Below are 21,476 nucleotides of genomic sequence, written 5' to 3'. Positions count from 1 at the left end.
AAAGGTGAATGACTCCATGTGCCACTACCAATCCCATGCGACATCCAGTCCTCCAAGCTCTGCACGGTTATCTGTAGCCATACATCACTTGGCTTCCTTACTCCTCTTTACATCTTGCATGCATCTGTGTCTGAGCCAAGAGGTAGTGCTACCCATAAAAAAGTAAGGCTGTATTCATTATCTTGTTCCAAACTCCTCTTGAAGCCAAGGGTGTTTCATATGAGTGAGCAGCTACAAAAGAACATTTTAATTAAGAATTAAAGTAATAAATCAATGGAAGTTTGTTTTCACTACAGTTGAAAGGCCAAAACTGTTTGATATTTGCCTTAGAAAGATCAACAGAGTCAAGGGCAAAACCAACTGCAGTGAATGAAATGATAGATTAAACTATAGTTTAATCTATCATAGTGGAGCTCAGAACCATGCAAGCAGGTTGCAAAAGGACACCTCCCTCCATATTCCCTAAGAAGAACTCATTTTGTTTTTCCATATAGGTCTTCCTGGAATCTCAGGTCAAGTTCTTATGATTTGTCTCCATAGTAAGTCAAACCCTATCTCATTTTTTCCAGATTTCCTAGATCACAGCAGTGTGGGCTAGTCCCTAATACAGCGGAAGCATAGCCTTTGCAAATATACAGCCCAGTCCTGCAACTGCTAGGTTTAGAGTGTTCTCAACTCTAACAGGACTTCCATGGGAGTTGAGAGCACTCAGTAGCTCCCAAGATCATGCCCACTGACTCTGATATCCTGAATCCACTTGTATCCAAAAGGTACACAAAGGGACCACGTCAAAAGAATGGGGCCTGGTGAGACCCAATTCGTGGAATACTTATCCCAACCTGTGGAGTTTTCCCTTCTCCTCACTCAAATTCCAATCAGATCCCTCTCCTGTCCTGGACCATTAATACTCAACCACTGACATGTCATCTTTCCAAGTCCTCCTCCCTAATCCCCTAAAGTCTCCACAGCCTACAACCTTTTCTTCTTGGCCCTCTTACTGCTTATTCCTAACACTGTCACCTATTATTGGTGATATTCAATCAGGGAGGTGGGTCACACACTACACTGCTAGACTCTGATTTATTAGGGTTATCTAAATCTCATGCTTTGGGGATTCTCTGGATCAGAGGTTGTCTCAGGATGCATTTCATCCTCCATGACTCTGGACAAGACACATGAGAGTTAAAGACTAGAGCTCAGCTACCAAAATTACAGCCAAATATTGTCAGAACTGCTGAGAAAGATTTGAGCAAAGGGAATAGACTGAAGGCAGGAAATAACAATAAATTATATGGTTCACTACTGTCCTCACAAAGGAAAATGAGTCCAAGCAGCAGCCAGACAATGGGTAAACTATGGTAAACTTCCTGGTGATTCCAATTGCCATGGACTCAGAAGTTTTTTGTATTTAAAGTTCTGAATGCATAAAGGTATTCATGCAAGTGCTGGGCTGACACAGTCTACAGCCAAATTCAGTGTAGGCAGGTTTTCTGAAGGCTTCCCAGAAAGAGCTTTGCCAGTGTTTCTCCATCCTGACCTGCAGCTCCTGCTATTCCAGTCATGGACCCTCCCACAGATTTTCCAATGAACCTCAGTCTTGACATGCAGCATCCCATGTTAATCCAATCCTGGGCTTCTAGTCAGGAGAGAGAGAGAGAGAGAGAGAGAGAGAGGGGTTTTGGTTCTGGCCCATCTTTAAAATAAAATTTCTGTTTTTAAAAACATATATTATAATGGTCCCATTGTGCGCAGCAACACTAGAGCTGTCTGCCCCATGGCAGGCAGGGAACTTCTGGCAGGCAGCCTACCCAGTGTTTATGAGCAGTGTACTGTGAAAATGACCTGGAATACTCCCATGGACCTAGCTCCTGGTTTATATTACAGCAGAAAAATCATTGTCACTGCCAAAAAAATAAAAATAAAAGACAAAAGGCCACCAAACAATAATGCCACCATAAATAAGGTCTATAAAAAAAAATATGAAGAAGTTGAATAACTAACCAGGTCTCTCTCACACACATGCTACTCAGCTTGGAAAGCGTCCTTTGGGTCATGTAAATTACTCACTCCATGTGGCAAAGGACCCAGTAAATAACCAAAGAAAGCGTGTCCAAACTTACAACCCTCATAAGGAAACAAAGGCAAGAAATTTGAAGAACTTAGTCTCTCACTTCTGGAAACCTTTCTTCAGACGCTGAGCTGGGTTGGAAAAGAAGATACATATGTTGTGCACACTGATTTCTAAAAGATATTTGTCCACAACACTAAACTACCAGTGTTGGCAGCAGCTGCTAAGTGTGAGGCTTCAGACGGTCTTTTTTATAGTACCTTCCTTCATGCTGAAACACCAGAATTGCTGTCCAACAGCACAGCTGTGGATGCTTATATGATGGTTCGCAGGGTACCCCAGGATGGAGGATCATCTTGTCACTCCCAAGATTCCAGCGTGAAGGAATCTTGCTTGGGCTTAGCTGGGTGTCAGCTTCCTAACACCACCAGACTAGTAGCTATTTAAGCACTGTCCTCCAATGCCAGCCTTTATTTTGCCTTGCAGATCAACACAGATGCACCCCAGTACCTGAGTCCCATTGAGGGTTTCCCTGTGGTATCCAGTCATTGACACTGGCTACACACAGAGAGTTACCTGGTCTCCTGTCCCCAAAAGGAACAGTATGCACACAATTTTGTAAGATTCAAATCATGACCAGTTCTTCCCTTATCACCACAGCACTGAGATGTTTATAATGAAAAGAATAAAGAATTACAAAGAATAAGTTTATTATCAAAGATTAAAAGATTCAGGAGATAGTGAGTAAGGCTATTTGAAACAAGTACTTACATATAAAACAAAATCACAGCATGCTTTCTAGACACTAAACTGAGCAAACAGGTTAACCTCCTATCTAAAGACGTTTATCTCACCCAAAGTCTTCTGCAGCATTTCAGCCAAGGTTGACTGAGATCCTGTTTTTATGAATGTAAATGCTCTGTCCATTTACTTCGGAAGTGCAGGATGAATGGGAATCTTCGTTGCCTCCTACATGTACCCCCAATGTTCATTGTCTTTGCACACAACAAAGATAACACCCTGTGGCTTTTCTCCCCCATGGGCTGCTTTCCTGCTGACTTCATATGTAAATCAACATCCATTGTGTTAGCTTACAATACTTAATCTATAAGCCTACAGAGACAGACACTTCTTTCCTCCTGTCTGGTGGAAAACTTGTTTTTCCATCTTTGCTGGTAAGTACTATCTTGATAGAGACATTAAAACATATTTTCAGTGTATAGACATAATTCCTTACATAGCATCTGCACATACACTTCACAATGTTATTAAGGACCAGAGTGCCCCTGGTGTTCATTTGAGACCTAACATGACATTCTTTGGTGAACAAGAATGTACACACCAGAACCAGGATGTTCCTGTAACCCACTTGCCAGTTGGCATTAAAGGGTTCTTGGGTCACAGCTTGAACTACAGAGAAGAACTGCTCTGGCAGAGCGGTGGAGAGGAGCTCAGGAATGGAAAAGCTGGTGGTGCTGCAAGCCAGGAGTTATATACACTGACAAAATTGTGTGGGCAAGCTGACACTGCAATGAAGTACCAACAAGCAAAGAAGCTAGGGGCTGCACTCTTCCAATCATTATCCTTGAGATGAGATGGTCCAAGGTCCATTGTGCCTCTCTCTGGCTGGATGTCAAGATAGAAAAAGTCCTGTTGTGAAGCATCAGCATCCGGTGGATAGAGGGATGGACTGGGATTCAGGTGACCTGGCTTCTAATGCTGGTTCTGTTGCTGAGCTGCTTTGTGAGTCTGGGAGAGTTGATGCCTTTCCCACTCTTTGTCTGTGTTATCTATTTATACTGTAAGCTCTTCAGAGTTTCTCACTATGTATACTAGGCATAGCACAATAGGGTCTGATTCTGAACAGGGCCTCTAGATGTTACTATAATATAAATAATATTTTTCATTATCTTTCCATATGGCCATTGCGGAGCTCAGAACAGCTTATTGTCCGAATGTCTGGAACCTAACTTGGTGTGATGAAAAGAATGGGGGCTCCCTGCAAATGAAATTCTAGTTGCCAGGACCTGCCAGTGCTACAAGTCTGATTTGGCCCTTAGAGAATGGACTAACTCCCACCCCCTGGCAGCCTTGTGAAGAGAATCTTTCACTTTCATGGGCAAAACAATTACATCCAGTTCTTTAAATGAGTGTTGTTTGTGGAAGTCCTGATGCTGCACCAGGCAGTGAGTTTTCCCTTTATCTGGATGCTGGAAAGTCCTCAGTTGGGTACTTCCTGACCTCAATGCTGCATTTGAAGCAGCAGTGTAGCACCTGTGCCCTGGCTCAGGTTGAATCGGCAGAACACTCCATGGCAAGGCTATAAAAACCCCTGGCAACAGGGCCGGATTTAGGGGCAGGCAACCCTGGTGACTGCCTGGGGGACACCAGGCTCCAGTTGCTGTTTGTTGTTAGCGACAAAAGGGAAAATAGAATGTCTGAAGTAAAATGTTTCAGGTGTTCCATATGTGGATTTATTTCTCACTAGCCTCCTAGAATGTTCTGGATCGTTGTAGAATCTTGTGGAACCTTCCAGACTGTCCGACAACTAACTTTTCCTTGAACCTTCTAGAATGTGGTCAGCCATGCCCTTGTGGCTATATAAGGAGCCGGGCATCACCAGTCAGTCAGTGAGATATAAGAATGAACTGAAGTGAGCCCAGCTGTGATAATCTGAACCTTGTTGGACTGTGAAAGTGTACTTCTGTACTTGAAGAGTGTAAGTAGTGACTAACAAAGGACATATTTCAGGAGATGCCAGAGATATCTATTGAACCTCTATCTAAATGAAGCACCACAAAAAGACTTTTTATTATTATTATTATTTGATCGTAGTAAGCTGCTGGTGGACAGGAAAATACTGGAACAATTGTATGGACCCTCACCAGGCATTGACACAGGGGGAAATGTTAGGATGATAATGATAAGACCTTTATGTAGATGTGGACAAAATCTGTCACATTTTGCCACATGGCAAGCACTCTCCACTCCAACTTCTCCAATTCATTCATGATGCAGAGCTGAAGGACACTTTTCTTAATGTGTGCATAACTTACAGGATTCTGCTCATGCTACCAGGCAGAGTCATGAGTGGTGAGCGCCACTTTTCGAAGCTCACACTCATTAAAACATTCCTTTGATTGACGATAGCCGCTGAGAGACTGACACTGCTTGCTATTTTATCGCTTGACAATGCCATTGGCTAGTCTTTGGCTCTTGCAGATGCTGTGCTGCAGTTTGTGAGGGCAAAGGCGAGAAAAGCAACCTTTTGAACAAAAGGACTAGGTTTTACATTCTAAAGCTGTCACCTCCTGTAACACTATTTAATGCTGATCCACCCACCGTTGGTGCCCAGTTCAATTTCTTGATGTTAGTACATTTCAGGTATTCTTAAAATTTAAGAGTTTCTATAAGCTTAGAGGAAACTAATTTTCTTTTTAAAATTTGCTTATATATGGCATGAATAAATACAGATTTACAGATCCTAGCGTGAAAATTTATCATCTCATATGACTGGGATAAATCATGCATGCAAATAATGCCTCAAAGTCATTAAATGGGCTACAAATGCAATAAAAGAATACACTTTTGAATATCTTAAACAAATGGAGGGGGGCATCGAAGACACTCCTCGCCCGGGGGTGTCATTTGGTCTAGGGCTGGCCCTGACTGCGGGTGAGGTTTGAGTGGAGTGAATAAATGAAAATCTGAAGAAGTGAAGTTTATAGATTTATTAATGTTGCTCTCCACCCCCCAGACTTTTGGTATTGAACCAAACAAAAAACAGTTTAAGAAAGCTGTCCAAAACTAGGGTTTTTAATCAGCTTTCAATGCTTCTTAGAGAAGCAGTCAGTTAAATTGCTGTTCATATCAGAATTATCTCCATTGTATCAAATGTCCTAACTTAGTATAAACTACATGTATATTTGTGAGAGGGTGTACCCTGGCCTAGGCAGAGTCCTCATTTTAAATGGCACCAAGATACGAGCTAGATCAAATAATAGCTCTTCTAATGCTTTCATGGAGCTATCCAAAAGGGACTCACCTTAGAAACATCAGCAGATATTTTTAAGGAATTCTGAAGTGACGTTATTTCCCACTGATAGCAGCAGAGACATACCAGGCTGGTGAGCTGTAATTGCAGAACGCATCTCATAATATGGATGCTGAATTTGTATTGAATTATTGCAATGTGAATTAATACTATTGACATTGCCCAAGTCTGTGATGATCAATGAAAACAACTCATTCGAGGCCTCACGCTTTTGAGTGGCAATGTGGTCTAATGATTAAAACGGGGTTTTGTAAATCAGAAGCCCTGACTATTTTTGAAATTCATAGGCCGAGTTCTGCAATGTGCTGAGCACCCTCACCTGCTGCTGAAGTTAACAGGCGTTGAATGTGCTCAGTAACACGTACAAGGCACCCAGATGCTACACTCAAATACTAGCTTGTGATGTTTTTCTATATGTCAAGAGCAACATCACATTTCAATCTAAAAAGGTTTTGCTTTAGACTAAAGACAACAACAAGAAAGAACCAAAGTAAAATCTCAGCAAAAATACATACACTCTCTCTCCTGTGTAACAGGCTGGAACAGAGCAAAATGGCTGCTGTTTCTGAACATAGACATTGTTTCTATGCATTTAGAGATGTGGTACACAGAAACAAAGGCAGCACAGTTTCATAGCTAGATGCACCACGTCTGTATGGCTTGAGGAAGGTATTTAAACTTTCTATGCCTCTGTTTCCCCAGCTGTAGAATGGCCCTAATATCTTTACACCTTTTGTAAAGCATTTTGAGATCATCATCAGAAAAGGGGCTATATATTTGTTAATATTAAAAAAAAAAAAATCTGATACGACCAGAAATGTTTTTTTTTTAATCTCCACATAAGTACATAAGTAAAATTTTTACATAAGTAAAAATTAAAAAGCAAGGCTAAAACTGAAAATGTTAATGTAAAAGGTTCTAACGAATAATTCCTGTGGCATCTGGGTTCTGGAGTGCTTCTGTAGAGAAGCAGCTATATCAAATATTTAAAGAAAGGCAGAAAAATCAATTTAGAGAGATGTAGAATCAACTGAAGTAAATTTAGTCAATTAGTACGTTGGTGTAACAGAGCAAAATTTGGCCCAGAGATCTGGCTGTGTGTTTTCCCTCCCCCCCCCACCCATTGATTTTGGATAATTTTCATGCAATAACTATTTTAAAAAAAAAAAAAACTACCATATATATTGGTCAGATCCTGAAATGATATTTAACAGTAGCAACACCACACAATAGTTGTGAGTATAACAGATTGGGCACTAGGAGAGGCAACTACCTCAAGTGGTTGTTGATGCCATTTGGTTTCCATAAGTGCCTACTAACTTGAGGCAAAAAGTTCTTTATGTGGTTGCTGTGTGTTTCTGCTTAATTATTTTTAATCTCCAATACTGCCCATCTTGCAGTAGCATCTGACACACACACAGAGATACTGGGCCAAATTTTCTACTAGTGTAAATGGGTTGTCATGAGCTGGGTGAAATCTTATGGGTGGAGTTAAAACGTCAGTGAGATTCATAGTCGTGAATACACCCTTCAATTAACATAACTGTGAGGATAAGCCCCCACCTAGGATAAAAGAAATATGTGATACCCCCTTGGAATTCTTCCTTGAGTATTTGAGGGAGGAAGGGAGCGAGAGTGGGCAGAATACAGAAGACCTGAAAGGAACACAGTCCGCATGAAGGAGCAGCTGAAAGCGAAGTGTCTGACCCTGGAAGAAACCTGGGGAGAAGTTTTTGGGTGAGGGATGTGGGACGAAAAGAATGTTCTTGGCGCTGTGAGTAAAACAAAGCTGTTTCCTGATTCCTTTTGTGTTCAGAGACACAGCTCTTTGTATATTCCCTGCAAACAACAAGATTGCATTGAAGAAATACCTGACTGGCACCAGTTTCTCCTCCTAACTGGAACATCCCCAGGCCCTTGAACTTTGTGTAGCCGCTCAGGTCAAAAAAGAGGTAACATGAGCAAAACTGCATTGAAATCCATTTACAGCAGCAGTCAGGCTTTGACTGCTCTTCTTGTGTTTTCTTAACTGAGCTTGCAAGAAGGTTCAGGCTCTTCTCCCCACCATGAACAAACTGGGATATGACGGTAAAAATATCATTACTGTTACAGCTGGCTTCTGCTAGTGCCAGTCATGGAAACAACAAGGGTATAAAGGGGGAAGCCTAAAGTGAAAAGCTGTCAAGAGAGTAAACTCCTGTTTCTTGTCCATTGGTTTGACCATGTAACTCCCATTTTTTAATCTCTCCATTGGCTTCCCATCTAATATTGTATTGCGTTAATGCTTTGTGTCCCACCTTCAAAGCTCTACATAACGCTGTCCCTCCCTGCTTATCCTCTCTTGTCCAGCTTGATGGCACCCAGTCCCCTTCATTCTGCCAATGCCTCCAACCTTATGTTACTTTGTAGATGTTCATGTAATCACTTCATGCAGTCCTTATGCATGGTATTTACCTCCCTGGTGTTGTCCACACTCAAGTCCCTCTTAGAGACCCATGCCTACTTGTGCCAGTTATAGTGAACTTTGCTGATTTGTACCTTCATGGTACATATCTTGCTTACAGTTGTTCTCCTTACCCTGACTTTTGTCTTCAGATTGTGAGCTCTGAGCAGGGACTATTCTTTAGTGTTTGGAAAGCACCTAGCACATAATGGATGCTACTACAAATAAAATAAAATAAAAATACCACCCTCCACTCTCCATCAGGAAGGTATCCATGAAAGGAACAAAGAATTAGGCCATACTCACAGGATGGGGGACTATCGTGGGAAGCAGTGACTCTGAAAAAGATTTAGGGGTCATGGTGGATAATCAGCTGAATGTAAGCTCCCAGTTTGATGAGGTGGCCAAAAGGGCTAATGCAATCCTGGGATGCATAACAAGCAAATCTCAAGTAGGAGAGGAGGATTATTTAGCCTCTATATTTGGCATTAGTGTGACCACTGCTGGAATATGGTGTCCAATTCTGATTATCACAATTCAAGAAGGATAGTTGATAAATTGGAGCAGTTCAGAGAGGAGCCACAAGAACAATAAAAAGGACTAGAAAACATGCCTTCTAATGAATGAGCTTCTTGAGTCTATTTAGCGTAATAAAAAGGTTAAAGGGTAACCTCATTACAGTCTATCAGTAACTACATGGGGAGGAAATATTTAACAATAAGTTCTTCAACCTATCAGAGAAAGGTACAATACGATCTAATGACTGGAAGTTGAAACTAGACAAATTCAGACCAGTAATACATTTTTAATGGTGAGAGTAATTAGCTATTGAACAATTTACCAAGGGTTGTGGTGGATTCTCCATCACTGGCAATTTTTAAAATCAAGATGGATGTTTTTCTAAAAGATCTGCTCTAGGAATTACTTTGGGGAAATCTTCTGGCCTGTGTCAATCAAGGAGGTCAGACTAGGTGATCACAATGATCCCTTCTGGCCTTTGAATCTATGGAGGGGGAGGGGGAAATCAGACATGAACAGGAGAGCCTGTAAGCAGAGAGGTTGTGGTAGGTGATGATCTAGATTCAGGAACCTATTTTGGAGAAAGATCTCTTGCCACAGCCTGAGATGCAGACAGAAATGCCTATTTCTGGGTCTGATTCAAAGTCCGTTAGTAGGGATTACCATTGAATTCATCAAGCTTTCAGTCAGAGCCTGTGAGGACGGGGGCATTGCTGAAAGACTGGTCTTGTGAAAGGAATCTGGGTGTTGAACTGTCTGAACAGCAAATGAAAGTGGATCCCCCCGACCAAGCAAAGTCTGCTGAAAAGAATAAGATGTACCAAAAAGAGAAAGTCCTTTGAAAGGCAAGTGTTTTCTTTTCAGATGAAATGGATATAGATAGCCAGGACCCTGCACACCAGCAAAGCTAAACATGTTATTAGTTCGCTGTTTATACTGAGGCCAGAAAGCTGATGCTCCAACATCTTTCTTTGTTTTCCTGAGCCAATTCTTGAGAGGGCCAGGCTTAGATACCACAGTGATAAGTGTTACATAAATAACCTAAGATGATGATGGTTCCAAACCAGCAACTGTTGCCAAGAATGACGACACGTTCAGTCATGAGAGGCCCTGTGTCCAACACCATCAAACATTGCCGGGGAGCGAGGCTATTTCAGAATGTTATAGTTGTGCGAGGGAGCGATCAATGGTATCACGAGTGAATCATGCTGGATAAAGAAAACCGAGTCAGCAAAACTCGGGGTATATTTAAGAAGTGGTGACCAGAAGTAAAAGTGATAATGTCTGTATTTACTACCTGAATTTTCTGCTATTAAACAGTGTGAATAGTTTTGAGGAAACAGACTGTATAACATGAAGTGAGTAGATACAAAGCTATTCACATAGACCCTCAAGTGTATCATTTCCTTCATTGCAGATCATAACTTATTTTGTTTTAAAATAGACTCTGGAGTCTGCAAAGTCAGACAAAACTGACGTCTTGTAATTATAGTTTCTATACTATCTTCATGTATATTTCGGGGCCTGAAGATAAACGACAACAATACTGTCCACAGGCCCACTGAGACTTAGAGCCCTATTGTGCTGGGCACTGCACAAACACAATAGTAAGAGAATCTGCTCTGATGAATTTACTACCTAAAAAGAACAACGAGGATGGGTAGTTAAAGATGGAGAGATAATGGGCACACACCAGGTTAGTTCAGTTAGGGCAAAGGATGAGCTGAGGGAGAAATAGGCCTCTGGAGCTACTGTGATCTGGTAGCCAGAGATCACTAAAACACGGCTTAGTCCGGCAACAACATCCCTCACACACGTCCCAGCCACAACCCATATTGCATAGGCTATCCAGGCTATAAAAGGGTGAGAATTTGCAGCAGGCAGTGGTGTTAGTTTTTCACACCGCCAGGATATGCTTGCACCTTTGGGTATCTCAGTCGATCCAGAGCACACGACCCAGCATTTTCCAGTTTGCAATGGACAGGCTGCGATCACACACAGATGCATGAATTACCCAGGAAGATGTTTGGGTCTGCATGTGACATGGACACTTTCACTCTCTTATTGGCTGTTGAGCATGCATTACTTTAGATAGAATATAGAACCAAAGGTGTTGTTACATGACCCTGGAGGAAGGAAGAACTTGGAGCCTTTTAAAAATATTACAGCTGTTTCACTGCTTGTGCACATTGTGGAAGAGGTGAGTGGTCAGGAAGGTAGCGATGTCTAGAGCAGTGGTTTTCAACCTGTGGTCCACGAACCCCTGGGGATCCACACACTATATGTAAGATTTCCAAAGGAATCCATCCCTCTATTTGAAGTTTTTTAGGGGTCTGCCACTGAAAAGAGGTTGTAAACCACTGGTCTAGATGAACAAGCAGGGGAAAGGCATTGCCCTGCCCTGCCCCAAAAGCATGCAATGTAAAAGCAGTTAGGTACCAAAGGAGGGTGGGTGCTGCTGAACTGTTCAATATGCATATGTACTTGTGGGGGGAAAACAATGCCTCTCCGATAGAAGGAAAGAAAAGAGTGTGCCAGTGTGAGTCTATCACTTGTTTGTGTGGGGCTGTGGCTGTTGCATCTCTGACCATTGCCTGTGAATTCTAATGCTGAGATTTTTCAAATATGTAGAAAGGATTTGAATGCACGATTCCCAATTCATGTTAATGGGAATTAGGAATTCCAGATTCACAGGCAGTTTTTAAAGCCTCAGCCTAACATTTCCACACACTTGACAATACGGTCTCAAGCTCGTCTTTTGTTCAGGTTTTTTGGTTTTGATTTAGGTTTACTGGTTCTTCTCATAGAATCCCCTGGCTCTTTGTTCAGCTGATAACATGTAATAAAAAGAGCTCAGCCTCATTGGCGTACACAGAAGCATCTTGCATTAGCAGTGGGTGATTGCTTCGGGACGATGATTACTTTCTATGCAGTCAATAAAACAGGAACTTAATTAAATCTCGTTTGTGGTTTGCTGTGTTATTTAATGCTAGTAAAAGCTGCTGGATTAACAGCCCTGCAAACTGAAGTCGCAAGTTTAGCTCCTGCTCGATCACAAGCAGCAGCACTGAAGGCTACTCCCACATTGCTCCTCCCTAGCCCCCATCCCTCTTTGTCTGTAGGTAATAAGAGAGTGCAGTCTCCCTGATCTATTCACTCATTGCCACCCCCTTCCCCCCTCTCCCCCCCACTTAGCCTCAGTAACTTATTCACCCAAGATCATCTCACATATAAAACAAGCCAAACAAAAACAAAAAAGGGAGGCACTAATGAAGTCTGTGGTGGCTTTAATGGAATCTCTGCTACTTTTCAGGTTTATTTATTTTGATTGGCTGATTTGTTTATTTCAGGGTGGTTTTTTTTTTCCAGTGGCAGCTTAGTGGAAGGCTTTTGGATAGATGGATACATAAGTTTTGACCCTTAGACACATAAGAGTTTTGGAGGGGGGGGGGGGGGGGGGAATAGTTTCTTCATGTGGACACCTGCTCACCAGGAATGGGACGGAGGGAGCTTGACTAAAAAGGTGGGGCAGTGTGCTTTACAGTGGTGATAGTGGACTTTAGAAATCACACTAAAAAGTTTGCCTATTAGTAAGCCCAGATAGACCTTGCTGGTGCACACTAAATGTTCCCTGCTGTGCTTTAGTGCAGTAAACTATTTCAAACAGCTCTGTGTTAAAGTGCACCAGCAGAGGGTCTACACCGACCAATTAATGCACAACATGCTAGTGCACTCCAGAAATCACATCCCCAACAGTACATTATCCCACCCAGCCCTTCGTCCCACAACTCATTGTGCCTCAGCTACTAAACAAACATCAGATGGTAACAGCTGACAAACTCTCAAATCTACACAGAACTGCAACATGGATATTAAGTAAAACATTCAAACACCCTTAGCCCACTCTGCCAGTGTCCGTGATCCAGATGGGCTGGAGCTGTGACTTGCTGGCCTGTGGTCTCTACCCTACTAGGACGTAGCTCTTCATCTTTCAGTATGGGAATGCGAAAGAGCTAAAAACAGCCCTTGTCCTTCTCTGAAATTCAGTTCCCTTTCATTCTGTTTCCTGATGACACAGATCTCTGACCCTCCACTGCAGCTCTATCAGCATTTTGCTAAAGGTGCCCCCGACAAAGCCAAGGAAAGAGGAGTTCATAGTGTATCTAAGGCATTGGAAGTGGAGGAGGCGAGGATGCAAAACATGAAGGGGAGACACTGCAACCTTGTCCTTTTAACTCAGTTGGTACAAGTGAGCATAGTGTGCTTTGAACTTAAAGAGCTGCAGACATCTGGTGGAAAGATTGAACAACAAATCCACTAGGAAACACTTCTGCTTTAAACTGCTGATATTTTCTGCAGGCATTTCCCCAGTGATTTTTAGGCATCCTTAGATCCACGTTTGCTTATGATTTTAACCTTGCAAAAAACAAACATTAGGCCCTCAACTGGAGGATTGAGTTGAAAACATTCTCCATTTTTCTTCATTTAAGAAAGATCTAGCTGAGATTGAGGAGGTCTAAAGGGGAACAGAAAGGTTGGAGGTCTGACAGCTCGTACACACAACAGTAGTGCTCTTATACACTTTTAGTGTCAGGTGCTCTAAACTTCAAAATGAAAGGCACTATGTAAGTGTATAGGCTACAAACAGTAGTGTAGATTAAAGAATCATTTCACTCACTGAGTAAATTAAAGGCCCTTGTGACATTAATTCCTGAGGTTACTGTATTTATACCTTATGTCTGTCATGTCTGTTTCTAAAGAAGTCTTTATATACATGAGGTAAGAATACACCGAATAATATCACCCAGGATGGGGCATTAGAGTGACTCTGCTACCTAGCTGGGTGAAATTTGGACAGTCTAGTCACACAGGCAGTTTCAGATGGAAAAGAAAACAGTACGTTGGAAAAAATTAAGCTTTTGTTTCAACAATTTTGACAAAATCTTTTGACTTCTCATTTTGAAATTTACAGGATTTTTTTTTTTTTTTTTTTTTTTTAAAAATGAGGTTGAAAGACCCCAGTTAATGAAACAAAATGGAGAAAAACAAACAGTGTTTCAGCTTGAACAAAACATTTTGTTGAACTCAAAATTATATACACAATTTTTTGGTTCAGCCGCCAACCCAAAAGTCGTTTATCTACTACACCTGTATCTACTACAAATGAAAATGGACATTGACATAACAGCATCATTTTAAAAGTGCTGATCTCCTCTAAAATATGACACTATAACATTAAAGCTCCTTCTTACGCAGATAGGCTCCCTGTGAGTGTCTACTCCCTCTGGTGACAAAAGAGAAATCTTTATTACTGTTTACTAAAGGTCTGACCCTGTTTTTACTGAAGTCAACAGGAGCTGGAATAGGTCCTGTTTCAGATGCAGGGCCAAACAACTACATCTGTGCAATTGCACCCAAGGCAATAGGGGTTGCAGGGATGTCACTGCGGACGTAATTTTGTCTGCATGGCCTTTATAGCTAGTGTGTGAGAAGGAAAGACTCAACTCAGCTTGACTCGAGGCCTGTGAGGAGTTTGCAGAGTTCACAGTTAAAACAAAACATCTCCCCACTCCCTACCCATGCACATCTGCTGGCAGGCAAGGATGCCACTTTCAGAGCAGGGTCTAACTTTAGGAAATCAGCAGCTCTAGAGTTCCGTGTATGTCTTGAGTCACATGACAACCTGCCATGTTTTGATATCATCAAATAGGGTTAAGGAATGAGGCATGGGACAGGATAACCTGGTACATAAAAAGAGATGTAATAAGCTATATTGGATACATGCACAACTACACCAGACAATTGTGACTTTTTCTTTTACATCAAATTTCATTAGTGTAACAAGCAGTATTTTGTGTTTAGTAGTGCATTTGTTCAAGCATATCATGACATTTTACGTGCACAATTCTATCTTGGCACAATGACATGATTGAAGACTTGACTGAAAAGCCAAACACAGATCACAAATAATAATGAATTGGGGGAGGTGTTCAGTAGGTTATCAGTTATTGGTACTCTTGTTTAAAACCTCATTAATGGACCTGAAGAAGAGGGGCATAAGCAGATAAACAGCATCTTAATGACATTGGCACTAAATTCAGGAGCACTGTAAATAACTAGTAAGGACAGAAGAACAATACAAAGGAACCTAGAGAGGTGATAAATATGGGCAGGAAAAGGGCAAAGTGACTCAGCTTGGAAAATTTCAAGTTAATATATCTGGGGGAAATCAGGTGAAAGACAAATGTTGAGAGGCAGTGTGCTCCAGTGGCCAGGACACTACACTCAAGAGATTTGGATTCAATTCTCAGCTTGGTCTCTCACCTATGTGACCTGGAACCAGTCACTCCATCTCTTTTTCCTTCCACCTTTGTCTGTCTTTTCAATTTAGACTGCAAGCTCTTCAGAGCAGCGGCTGTTTCTGACTGTGCATTTGTACAGTGCCTAGCACAATGGGGCCTATCTTCTCTTTCGGGGATTCTAGTCATTATCATAATATTGATAGCCAATGGAAGCGAGAAACCTAGAAAGCAGTAAGATTGAAACCTAAAAGTGATAATGGTCAGGGAAGCAGAAGTCTAGGCGAGATCATTCCTGGAATCCTCCAGTTAGTTCAGGTCATCTCAGTACCAGAGAGATTGACAGACTGGATGAAGCTCAATACAAGTGATCCGGGAACTGAAAGCACTGATTTACAAAGTTGGCTAATCAGTTATTATTAAGTGGGTCATATTTTAAACCATGTCTGAAGAAGGTGGAGTGAGAGGGGACACCAAGGAGAGAGGCAGGGCATTCAGCAACAGTACAAGGGAGTAGAAGTAAAGGGATGAAGTTGAAAGAGGGTAAAGAGATGCTGGATGTCAGGAAGCACATCTTGACAATGAGCCCTGTGGAATGTTTTCCCAAAGGCCAATTCACACACATCCAGTTCCCTCAGTGGAGACACTCAACTGGAGCCCCCTTCTAGGCTTATAATTAAAGCTGCATGTTGTCTGTATCTTTATGAAAGAGAGAACAGGGCTGTTATGCTCTGCTGGGTAACATGCAGGCAGAAGTTGTGGGGAGCCATGGCACAGGGCAGCACTGAAGGGGTTGGAGAATGGGATCTGGGACAGTAAGTAAAACCTTGTCTTGTGGGGGATTGCAAATGCAGTGAATAGAGGGAGTGGGCAAAGGGTTGAGTATCAGGATAAATGTTAGTAGATGAGTAAAGGCATGGACAGGCAGGGAGAGTAAAGCCTGAGGCCAAAGGAAATGAATTCTGTATCTGAGACTGTGGGATCTTCAAAACTAGACTCAGAAATGAGAACAAAATACCCCCAAAGATTTCTGTGTGCAGCAGAACTGGGCAGTCAGGCTGGCTGCTGGTTTCAAAGTGGGAATTTAGTGCCCTCTGCTGGGCAAAAGCCAGCTTGTGAGCCAAAACCCTCAACAGTTAAGTCACAGGCATTTTTAAAAGCCTTTAAAAAATCCCTGGTCTTCTGATCCCCTGGACAGCCATTGGGGAGAGAAGAGGAAAAAACAAAAACAAACAAACAAACAAACAAACACAAACAAACTACAGATTAGCCTGAGTCAAAGTTCCGATCCCAAATCAGATTTAGATCTGAACTTCCTTAAAGTTCTTGAGGGTTTAGGTCTTATTTCCGATTCACACCCACCTCTATAAGTCTGCATCTTCACCTATCCATGATTCAATTTCAACAAGGTATCACGCCAAACTGTGCTATTAGAATAAGCTATTCCTCTAGGATGGTGGAAACTCTTACATGGAGCCAGGGGAAGAGACGGGATGTTACTAGAAAGGATTTAGAGGATATTTTAGAACAGACATAGGTCACCCTCTGCTGGAGAAAGAGATAAAACAATGTCTGGGAACCACGACCTGCAAGGGATGCAGTGAATTTAGAGGTAATGTCTTCTAACATGGAGACGAACAGATCATAAACAAGTTATCCCATCAACACAGAATCATAGAAAGTGTAGGACTGGAGTCTGGAAGGGACCTCAGTAGGTCATCTAATCCAGTCCCCTGCACTCAAGGCAGGTCTAAGTAATAACTAGACCATTCCTGACAGGAGTTTGGAGATTTTTAAGAACAGGTTAGACAATGACAGATTCCACAGCTTCTCTGGGCAATTTGTTCAAGTGCTTAACTACCCTGACAATTAGGAAAGTTTTTCCTAATGTCCAGCCTAAACCCCACTTGCTGCAATTTAAGCCCATTGCTTCTTGTCCTGTGCTTAAAGGTTAACAAGAACAGTTTTTCACGCTCCTCTTTTTAACCACTTTTTATGTACTTGAAAACTGTTGTCTCCCTTCAGTCGTCTCTTCTCCAGACTAGACAAACCAATTCCCTCCCCCCCCCCCCCAATAATATTTCCCTCATAGGTCATGTTCTAGACCTTTAATCATTTCTTAGATAAAGTCTAGAGGAGAGCAATTTGTCCACACCTTTCCTGAAATGTGGTGTCCAGAACTGGACACAATGCTCCAGCTGAGGCTTTATCAGCATGGAGTGGAAGAATCACTTCTCCTGTCTTGCTTCCAACACTCCTGTTAATACATCCCAGAATGTTTGCTTTTTCTGCAATGCTGTTACACTGTTGACTCATATTTAGTTTGTGATCCACTGTAACTCCTGGGTCACAGTCTTCAAGTGCAGTAGCAAAACTAGACATAGATCAAATTCTGAAACTTCAGTGTGTGCAATGTCTTTGGGGAAAATCCTCTCAGTTGTGGACCAGGACTTTGGAATAACACAAGAAGCAAGCAGCCTAAAAGGGTATATGTGAGTTTCATGCCCTTGAAAAAAGACACAAGTCTAACTTTGTCCACATGGAATCAGCAGACTTGTATGTCATGGAGTCACAGTTTATATGAAACAACCAGCTGAAAAGCCCAATTTACATAGTGACCATGGGACAGAAACCATATCCACGGAGGTAGGATGGATACAGACAGTAAATGTTGTGCCATCTGACTAATGATTCAGCTTCCTCTCTGTTTCCAATGCCTTGGAATAGAAGGGCACATGTTTGGCATGTGGTCTCTACACACAGGTGGCAATTCACCTTGTAGCCTTACCACACAAGTAAAGCCTATCCCACATCAGGAAACTAAAACAGAAGGACTATGTGTCTGGAAAAGCTCAGTGTTCAATGAAGGAGGACTCATCCCCTAGGTATCTCCTCATGTGGTTGTTAAAAACAAAACAAAAAAGCAACATGGCAAGATCTGATTCTGTGTCAGTATGCACCTACTGAAGTAGTAAGACCTGAGACACATCACCACCTCACCTTGGATGAGACTGCAGATGAACTAAATGGATCCTAGTTTTTTTCTGCAGCAGAGTACCACTGAACAGAGCTTCACCTGGAGTTCAGATCCATAACATTCATAACACATGAATGCCTGCATTGCTACAAATGATGTTAAGACCTCTCTGCAGCTGCAGAGAGGTCTTTCAAAACACCACCTGTGAAGTCTTAAGGCCATCTGTAGTTCTAAACACCATAGCATACAGGAAAACACTGAAAGAATATGATTCTCACCTGATAACAGTGTTACTTCATGAATATTAAATGCACAGTGAGTACGAGAGGGGAGTTTTCGGGGATATTTTTGTAGAAAGGAGCCAACCCACAGACAAAACAAAAGGCAGTCAACATAGAAGTACAAGGCTTGCTAGACCTAGGAGATTTCTGTAACTGTTGTCTCTCACATTTGGTAAGCATCACACATCATTTTTCACAGCTCACCACCAGTGATGAACATTGGCCATGGGCAGGATCACAAGAAACCACACACTCTACACTCAGCCTTGTACCAGTGAGATTCGTGGTATACTTTGTTCAATAACCCAGCTTATCTGCCCTCAGCCCATACAGTTTGGGCATGATGCTCTAGCTACAAAACTTTCACTATTATTTAAATGGCTGCCCAGGAGAGAACAGACTCGCAGTCAGCCTTAGAAATAGCCTGTCATAGAAACTGCAGAAGCTCATATAAATTTCTTGATCCTTGTGCCATCCATAAAGCAATGACTCAACAGTTATGAGCTGCCACTGTCAGACAGCTGGCTGGCTGCACTTGGTCATTCAAATGATGCAAGACAAGCAACATCCACACAGGTCAATTACATCAGATTCCGGAACCACAGGAGACATGCTGCTCCACACAAAAGATGAAGTCACACTTGCTCTTCTATAATACAAGACTTGTTCTTCTTTGCTCCCTGTGCAAACTATGCCACTGATGGTGGTCTTCAACCAAATCAGTATATTGTAAAAAGCAAATAGCTACTGTGAGAAAAAGACTGGATCCTGTGGGCTGACAGTTTAATGGAATTCCATATAAAAATCCTGCTAGTTATGCCACCCTGCTATCACTGACAATCAAACTTCTCTGTTACATGGCTAGACATTAGTGAGGACTTCTGTGATTTCTTCAGTGGAAGACCTCTACTGGCTGTCAGTCTGCCTGCCTGTCAATCTAACAAGATATACATAGTGACCCAGATACAGCACCCCAAAACCACAAAAATTCAAAACACATTCAAGAATCAAATTCACATATCAGTGACACCAAGGGCTACTTTCCATCCCATCAAAAAGAAAAGAAGCAACTCTCAGCTAACTCCATCCAATCATAAAAAGCCTATGGAAATAGAAAAACTTTGCAACACACCTGGCAGATCAACAAACTTAAGCTGTATTGAAGCAAAACTCAGAAATACTCTGTTGGTTCAATCAGCTATACAAGCATTGCCAATAAGTAAAAAGATTAGAACCACTATGAAACTAAGCCCTTTCTGGTCATACCTGGTGGCTCTCCAAATGGAGGTTAAAGATCCCATGTTACCTTTAGGAAAATGTTGAGGATCAGATCAATATTCCCAGTATACTTCCAAGATGTCTCCTGTTGCAAGTTAAAGGGGAAAACCCCTGGTGGCCTCAAGGCAGCCTTGCACAGAGCCCCTCATGAGTTTCCTTTCTTAGGTCTCCCAAATAAACTGCACACAGGATTTTTTCCGGTCCAGTCACAACAACCCTCCTTAAGGTTGGATTTATTAACTTAAAGTTCAAAACTGCATGTGCATCCCCCACAGTGGCCTAAGCCTTCCACTTACTGCAGCCACTTTCTGCTCTTTATAGGAAATTGAGCAATTCCCCCTCAGGTGGGGCTCATTCTGTAGGCAGAGTTAACTTGGCCCCAGCCCCTCCAGCCCAAGGGCAAGCTACCTAGTTACAATCACTTTTAGTCCATTCCCGTAGGGGAAAAGAGCAGAATTATTTTCTACAGTGTATTTTGTAGCATTTGATGCATTCTAATCCCTGTACTACGTTCTAGGATAAGGTGCATCCTAGGACAAATGGGTCTAGTTCTCCTTGAGGTCCCATTTAAAAAAAATGAATTGTAGTGTGCAAGGGAAGATTCCTAATTAGAATTTTGGAATAAACAAAGGAAAATTCAAACCCACCTCAGGTTTTATACTGATACCTGGCAGCTCTGTGTTCTTGGGGAACCAGAGTGCAAAACCCTTACTCTCTCTGGCTCAACTGAACTCCCCCTCCCCCATTTAGCATTTGGATCAGAATAGTTTGAACTTGGATAGGAGTTTTTGTAGGGAAGAAACAAGTTCAAACTCCTGTTCTGATCCCAATGCTAAAGGATTCCATGAATGAGCATCAGAATTAGATACTTTAGGTACCCTCTGTAGCTAGTAATGTTTAGAGCCACAATCCAGTGAAACTTTTCAAGCTAATACTGTTGTGCCATAACAACTCAAAAGCCTGAACCATTAGATTTCCAAGTTATATCACAGATCCTTAAAGGTTAGTTTCCTGTTGGTTTTTAAATCAGCCCACTGTTAGTTAATGGTTGAATTACAAATTGATTGCTTCCTTTAGCTTGACTTTAATTCACTTTCACTCTGCATGCACAAGTCCCTCAGTCACGTGTTGGTTGAATTACAGATCATGCTGTCGTGGAAAAGAATCACACTGCTACATTTTAGAGTTGGATCGGGTGCAGCTTTAATTGTGACACACACAATCACATAACCATAGCTATGAGGAATACTATAGCCATAGGGAAAACCCAGGTGGCTATAGGGAAGTCAAGCAGCATGTCTAGATGCTGGGCAAATGTACTTCACCTAGCTACCAGATACAAAAGACTTATATAGGGGTTGCTTAGGTTCATTTACATGTTGATCATATAGTGGAATTTAATTAACAGTTTATACTTAACAGGAAAGACTATCACAATGCACAGGAGGGCACACCAGATGCTTTCACAGGAACACCCAATGAGTCACTTGAGCATACAATGTAGTTTTCAGGGACCCTGGCTAACACCCGAAGATGGGTGGTTACACAATACCTGTT

At 41.9% G+C, this 21,476-nt stretch overlaps 1 long non-coding RNA gene across 2 annotated transcripts; it reads right to left on the bottom strand.

The window, feature by feature from the left end:
- Window positions 1–752: 752 nt before the first annotated feature.
- On the bottom strand, window positions 753–20,184 carry LOC137153948 (uncharacterized). Of its 2 annotated transcripts, none has more exons than XR_010919968.1 (2): window positions 19,908–20,184; window positions 753–1,636 (listed from the first exon to the last, which is right to left on the bottom strand). It is a non-coding gene; the product is annotated as an uncharacterized lncRNA (long non-coding RNA). The 2 variants fall into 2 exon arrangements; XR_010919967.1 differs by having other exon boundaries at window positions 19,948–20,184.
- Between the last annotated feature and the right edge of the window lie 1,292 nt (window positions 20,185–21,476).

Source organism: Emydura macquarii, unplaced genomic scaffold (genome assembly GCF_026122565.2).
Source record: "Emydura macquarii macquarii isolate MOO-44397 ecotype Brisbane River unplaced genomic scaffold, CSIRO-AGI_Emac_v2 contig_1253, whole genome shotgun sequence".
Lineage (NCBI taxonomy): Eukaryota > Metazoa > Chordata > Testudines > Chelidae > Emydura > Emydura macquarii.
This window is presented reverse-complemented; position numbering and strand designations above follow the sequence as displayed.